General features: G+C 42.1%; 1 non-coding gene across 1 annotated transcript; it reads right to left on the reverse strand.

The window, feature by feature from the left end:
• Positions 1-3,939: 3,939 nt before the first annotated feature.
• On the reverse strand, positions 3,940-4,130 carry LOC114511749. Its single transcript, XR_003685723.1, has one exon. It is a non-coding gene; the product is annotated as a U2 spliceosomal RNA (small nuclear RNA).
• Between the last annotated feature and the right edge of the window lie 3,125 nt (positions 4,131-7,255).

Below are 7,255 nucleotides of genomic sequence, written 5' to 3' on the forward strand. Positions count from 1 at the left end.
TGAAGAGTTATACTACCTTGATGTGTTTATTGTATTGCACAACAGCTTTGTGCCAGAGACGGAGAAGCGTGTGATGGTCCAGAAGGGAAAAGTTGTCTCCGAACCCTCCCTGATAGTCGAACACAGGAAGAGAGAAGGGACCTGGGGGCTTCTTTCAATAATAGTATATCGTCCCTGTCCCCACTTCTGTGTTATGTAACATTAAGAGTTCAGACTGACACCACAGTGCCTGATTTCCATTTCTGCCATCTTCTACAAAATGGGAGTAATCTAGTGTCCCATCTACAAAATGGGACTAATAATATCTAAATTAGAGTGTTGTGGTGAAAATTACATAAGTTATAAATGTAATGCACTCAATTCCTGGTAAATAGTAAATGCTCAGTTTAGCTGCTATTGTAACACGGTGCAGCCAGGGACACTTAAAAAGGAGTCGTTTTGGGGTCCAGATATCAGGGTTTCAGGAAATATATTAAATATAGGATGTCGTCACCCCCACTGGGGGATGGGGCATACAGAGCAGGGCCATTGAGAGTTGTTTTGCATAGCAACAGTTTTGCAAATAACCTCAGGAATTTTCAGTTATCATATCTATAACTTTCCATTGGTCTCATGGATATGTGAAATAGCTGTGGCTGTGTTTTGAGTCAGGGAGATGGGGGTAACTTCAACTCCCCCTGGTTACAGAGCGTGTGTGGGATCTTGGCGATGATTGGCTCCATGCCATATGGTCAAGCATGCACAGATTCTCAATGGCAGCCCAGAAAAGCTGGAAAAATATGGGAATGATGGCATGTGTAGCCCATTGAGGGAGGAGTTGGAAATGGGGCTGCAGAGGAAGGTGGTACTGGGATTTAAATCCAGGTGTAGAAGCCATGAAAAGGTTTTGGAACCATGTGGGTTTGGCGAGGTTTAGAACTATGTGTCTTTGGGGCTCCCTTTGCCACACAGGTTAGGAAGCCAGAAAGCAACATGTAGCAGCGATGCAGAGCTCTCTCTTAGCAGTTTGGAAGCATGCAGGAGACATTATGGGAAGGAAAGGGGTGAAAGGACTCTTGCTGGTGGGCCAGGAGAAGGTACCACGTGGGTTTGGATTGAGAACTGGAGATCCTGGCAACACAGCTGGTGTTGCTGGGAATTGCCAGAGGCCTGCTAGCTGAGCACAGATTACTGAGAAGACCGGGGGCTGCCTGAGCCACAGACTTCTATTTCTTTTCCTGAGTTACAGTAGCCTGGACTGGGCAAAGTGGGGAGGGAAGGACTTGTGTGTTTGTGGGTGTTTCAGGAGACCAGGATTTTAACAAAGACATTAAGTCATTACTCTAACTCTGTATAAATTTTGAATGAAAAATTCCTTTCCTTTTCACCAGTCTCTGGCTTTGAGAGCTATAATTCCCTGGCAGCAGGCAAGGCGAACTTAGTACAGGGGGATCCTGGGAGAAGTGAGGTCCATTCAGTAATAGTATTTTGTCCTCCCTGCCACCAGGTCCGTTCTGTAACAATATTATTTACTGACTGAAAAACTCTATCATCCTGAGGCCTAGCCCAGGCCCAGCTCATTTCTCAGTGGCGCTGTCACTCGTTCCTTTGCTCCCCCACTGCTGGATCCATGTTTCTACTGTGGTCCTTCTTCCTGTGCTATAACCTATTCACATAGTCACATGTCTGTCTGCTCCATTAGACCTTGCAGGTTATACGGGACAGGGACTCTTATCCACCTTTGCTCCTTTAGCACTCCAGAACTCTGTATTCACTCAATAAACAAATTTCTAAGAAACCACTCTGGGATACCTGTGACCCTCAAATATACTATGGAGCTTTCTGACTCTGCACATTCCCTTTCTAGCTCCTTTCTGCCATCTACTTGGTAAATTCTCCCTTTCATTTTTCCACTCATATTTTCACACTCAAGGCTCAAGAGGTAGTCGAAATGCCACTTTTCTTATGACGTCATCTTTGACTCCTTCCCTTCCCAGTTATTTCTGGGTTTATATCTCTCTGGCATTTTGTAGCATTTACCTTTATTAATCAGTTCTCTTAGATGTCTGCTCACTCTACAGACCTCGGAGAACTTGATGTGTTGTACCATGCATGGCACATAGTGAACCAGGGATCCTCAGTTCTAGCTGTCCATCAGAATCACCCACACAGTTTCTTAAAAATACTAATGTGTAGAATCTCATCCTTAATGAGTCTTATTCAATAGATTTGGGCCAAAGATCTAAATTATTGTGATAGCTGATGGGCAGCCAGGGTTGAGAACCTCTGTAGCATATATAGAAACTTATGCTAAAGACCTATAGCCATTAATTAAAGGGAATTCAGTTAAGATTCATTCCACTAAGCCTGAGCCAATTCTGAAGGTTCTTCCCACTTAAGAAAAATAGAGACAGTATGAGCTGATGCTCTGGTTCCTCACTATAAACCTGATACACTTTAAAGAGTTGTGGAAGAGCAGAAAAAGTAGTAGAATGTGCTGGGCCCAACCAAGGTAATGGCACAGGTGAACAGAAACCAAGAGAAACAGCTTTATTTGGACTGAGATGCAGAATAAGGCAAGGACCTGAGATAGCATACTGAGCTACAGAATAGAGATTAGTTTCCAAAATGACATTCAGAACTCACCAACAAATGGACTCCACCCCACAGCAGCCTTGCAGTTAGTGCAATCAAGTAAAGGCATGCTGGGAAATGTATTTGCCATTAAATTACCCAAGGGTGCTACAATTACAAAAAAGGTACAGTTTGTTCTTTGTTTTTTCCTCCCTCATATTTAAGTTTCCACAACACCTCTCCAATCACAAATATTATAAAAGAAAGTAAAAAAATCACATTTTATAGATGTTAGACTTGTCTTTAGCATTTAACTCAAAGGTTTCACCATCTTCAAAAAGTGGTTCTACAAAACTTATCATCTAAAAGTTCTATCCAAGCACTGAGGAGATGGCCTTTGCTAACCCAGGACAATTCTTTTCCCATCTTCCTTAACCAGTTAAGGCTGAACAGCAGAGTAAGGCTCAGGCTGGAGGAGAGTGGTGGAGGGACACAAGGGCCAGTTTCCCCCAGTGCAAGATGGCATCTGAAGCTTGATGGGAGAGAAGAAATGGAGAGATTTGAGGGAAGGGCCCAGACCCTATATTTAGTCAGAGTCAGTGCTGGAGGAGGAGGAGAAGGAAAAGGAATGCTTGCCATACTTACTGTGTTTATTCATTTTTTTATGAGCTTCATTCTGCATCTTGTCCATCACCATTCCTGGTCCTACCATGCCAGGAGCCAATGGATTCCCTGTAGGCATTCCAGGAGCAGGTGGTGGGTATGGAGGAGGGTAGGGACCTGATGGTTGGCATTCTGGATATGCTGGTTGTGGCACAGGATGAGGGTCCTGACTGGGTGGGGAGGAAGCCTGATTCCCCTGGGGAGCTCCTGGGGGAGTGAGAGAGAGGCCTGGAGGAAAGGTAGGATTGGAACCCAGGGTACCTGACATTAGGGGGATATGGATTTGGCCCTGGCTGTCCAGCACTGGGACTCCACATAGTCAGGTGTTTCCTCCAGCCTTTATACCACTACACCACCATGTGGGGTCTACTGGTCCTTCCCAGATTCTTCAAATGTAGCATTAACACTTTTGCTTTATCCCTTTATCCTTCTCTCTGTCTACATCTCTCTCTCTCTCTCCCTATATATATATATATATATATATATATATATATTCCCTCCACACTGTTTTAACCTTTTCAATTAATAAATACATTGAATCTATATAAATATCCTGTTACTCAAACTTATTAGTTTTAGTCCATTGATCATTCTTGGCTGAATCAATTATTATTATAATGGCTCTCACTGGTGATTTTTCAGTTCCATTATTCTTTCTACATATATTAGTTGCATTTCTACTGTTTATTTATCTTTATGGATTTTTTTTTTTGTGTGTGTGTGTGTGTGTGCTCTGTTCCTGGAAGTACTGCAATACCAGCTCAATGTGCAGAGTGGACAGAGCAAGCCTCTGTTCCATCTTCTAATTCCAAAAATCCATTTAATATATTGCCCTTGGATAGAGGACGTATCAGATATTAAACTAATAAGAACAGATACTACACTTGATCTTAGCCAAAAGGCGGAGAAGTGACATTCATGGAATTTTTTATAGATATAATTCTTTATTATAAATGTTATTTATTTTGGTGCTCAAATTGTCTCAGATTTGGCCAGTGGGAAGCTCCCCAAGCTGGCTTTTGTGTTCTTTGACATACACCTATTATTTTTTGAAGACTCACTTACTTTTTAAAAATTGTGGTAAAATATTTTAAAAATTTATTTATACACACATATGAAAACATAAAATTTTCTATTTTAACCATTTAAGTGTAAAATTCATTGCAGTTAGTTAAGATGATCATTTTTTTCCTTCATTCTGTTAATGTGATATCTTACATTGATTGATTTCATGTATGTTGAATCATTCTTGCATTCTGGGAATAAATCCCACTTGGTCATAATTATAATTCTTTTAATGTGCCTCTGAATTCAGCTTGCTATATTTTGTTGAGGACTTGTGCATCAATATGTATAAGGGATATTGGTCTGTAGTTTTCTTTTCTTTGCCAGGAGTTAGGGTGGGTTTCCTCCTCTTAAAAATTTTTTTTAAAGAGTTTAGAAGGATTGATGTTATTTCTCTCAATTTTCAAGAGCCCTTTATGTGTTAGGGATACTGTTTATCTGTTATGTATTACAAATAATTCCTCCCAAATTGTTCTCTTGACTCTGTTTATGGTGAAACCATGCAGGACTTTTGAAAAAATGTCTTATATTGTCAAATTTATAAAAAATATTTTAATATCAACAGAATCCAGATTTGGAGCCATAATGACAAAGTCTTAAACATAAGTTCATGCAAAGTTCACCCATGTTTTCTTCTAGCACCTGTGTGGTTTAAGTTTTATGTTTGAATCCCCTAAACCTTGTAGAGTTTATTCTTGTCTTTTGAGTGGGACATGGATATAATTCAATTTTTTTCTAATTGGTTAATTAATTGTCTTATATTGTTTTTTAAAGTATATTTTATTGATTATGCTGTTACAGTTGTTCCAGTGTTTTTCCCTTTGCCCCACTCTGCCTGGAACCCCCTTTCCCTCCAGCAACCCCACTCCCTAATTTCATGTCCATGGGTTGTGCTTGTAACTTGTTAGGCTTCTCCCTTTCCTATACTGTTCTTTACATCCCCCTGTCTATTTTGTTTCTACCAATTACACTTCTTGATCCCTACACCATTTCCCCCTTGCTTCCCCTTCCCCCTCCCAGCTGATAACCCTCCAAATGATCCCCATACCTATGAGTCTATTCCTGTTCTGGTTGTTTGCTTAGTTTGTTTTTGCTTTTATTTTTTAGGTTCAGTTGTTGACAGTTGTGAGTTGGTTGTCATTTTACTGTTCATATTTTTGATCATCTTTTTCTTAGATAAGTCCCTATAACATTTCATATAATAAGGGCTTAGTGATGATGAACTCCTTTAACTTGACCTTATCTGGGAAGCACTTTATCTGCCCCCCTACCCCCCATTCTAAATGATAGCTTCGCTGGATAATCTTGGATGTAGGTCTTTGCCTTTCATGACTTTGAATACTTCTTTGAAGCCCCTTCTTGCCTGCAAGGCTTCTTTTGAGAATTCTTTTGAGCTGATAGCCAAATGGTAACTCCTTTGTAGGTAATTGTCTTTTTTTCTTGCTGCTTTTAAGATTATCTTCTTATCTTTAATCTTGGGTAATGTAATTATGATGTGCCTTGATGTGTGCTCCTTGGATCCAACTTCTTTGGGACTCTCTAAGTTTCCTGGATTTTCTGGAAGTCTATTTCCTTTGCCAGATTAGAGAAGAACTCCTTCATTATATTTTCAGGTAAGTTTTCAATTGCTTGCTCTTGTTCTTCTCCGTCTAGCACCCCTATTGTTACAGGGTGCAGCCAAGAGGGGGGACCCCAAATAGGCATTTGAAATGGGGTCCAGAACTCAAGGTGTGTCCAGGAGATTTTAAGGTGTCTGACAACCTTAAAATCTCAACAGGTGTGAGTTGGGGGAAGGGGCACACAGAGCAAGAACATGCAGGGCAGCTTTGCAGCTAATCCATGGCATGGTCATTTAGCATACCTATAGCCTTTAGCTGGTCACTTAGATATGCTAAATAGCTATGGCCATGCTCAAGACCAGGGGGATGGAAAGGGACCTTCCCCCCAAGATGGGACCTGGGAGGCAGGTCCCCTGAGTTACAGCGCCTGCGTGGGAGCTGGGAGAAGATTGGCTCCATGACATGGGGTGACACCTGCCCAGACCCACGATGGCTACCAGAAAAGCTGGAGAAGACAGCAGATTGAGGGCAAGTGTGCCCAAGTGTAGGAGGAGTCGGAAATGGGGCTGCAGAAGAAGATTGGCGCGGGGGATTTAAACACGGACATGGCAGCCATTGAGTGAGAAACCATGCGGCCTTGACGGAGTGGAGACTCCTGCAGCCCTGAGAGAGGGAGAACCACGTGGCAGCCCTGGAGGAGAGAACCATGCAGTTTTGGCAGAGTGGGGACTCTCCCTTCCTGCAGCCCTGAGAGAGAGAGGACCACATGCCTGGCAGAGTGGGGACCCCCACAGCTTTAGAAGGGGGAACCACCACCTGGTTTTAGCAGAGATCTTGGTGACTCAGGCGAGGGTGCCGGGAATCCAGGGAGGTCTCCCAGTCGAGATGGAGTTCTAACTGGGAAGAACCAGAAGACTACCTAAGTCATGGACTTCTACTTCCTTTCCTGAGATATGGTACTCTGGACTGGGCAAAGGGGGGAAGGAAGGAAGGACTGTGTGTTTGTGGGTGTTTTTAGGGACTTTAGGATTTTTTTTTTTTTGATAAAGGCATTAGGTCACTAAGTTAGTATAGCATTAAATAAACATTTTCTTTCCTTTTCACGAATCTCTGGCATTGAGAGACGTCTTTCCTAGGGTGGCGGACATAACGGACCGGGGCCTTCTTTTAATAATAGTATATCGTCCCAGGCCCCCCCCTTGTGTGTTCTGTAACACTATGATTCAAATGTTGGAATGTTTAAAGTTGTCCCACAGGTTCCTAAGCCTCTCCTCATTTTTTTGAATTCTAGTTTCTTCATTCTGTTCTGGTTGATTGTTTATTTCTTCCTTCTGGTTCAAATCTTGGATTTGAGTCTTAGTGCCATTCCCTTCACTGTTGGTTCCCTATACATTTTCCTTTATTTCACTCTGCAT

The sequence above is a fragment of the Phyllostomus discolor genome, chromosome 12 (assembly GCF_004126475.2).
Source record: "Phyllostomus discolor isolate MPI-MPIP mPhyDis1 chromosome 12, mPhyDis1.pri.v3, whole genome shotgun sequence".
NCBI lineage: Eukaryota > Metazoa > Chordata > Mammalia > Chiroptera > Phyllostomidae > Phyllostomus > Phyllostomus discolor.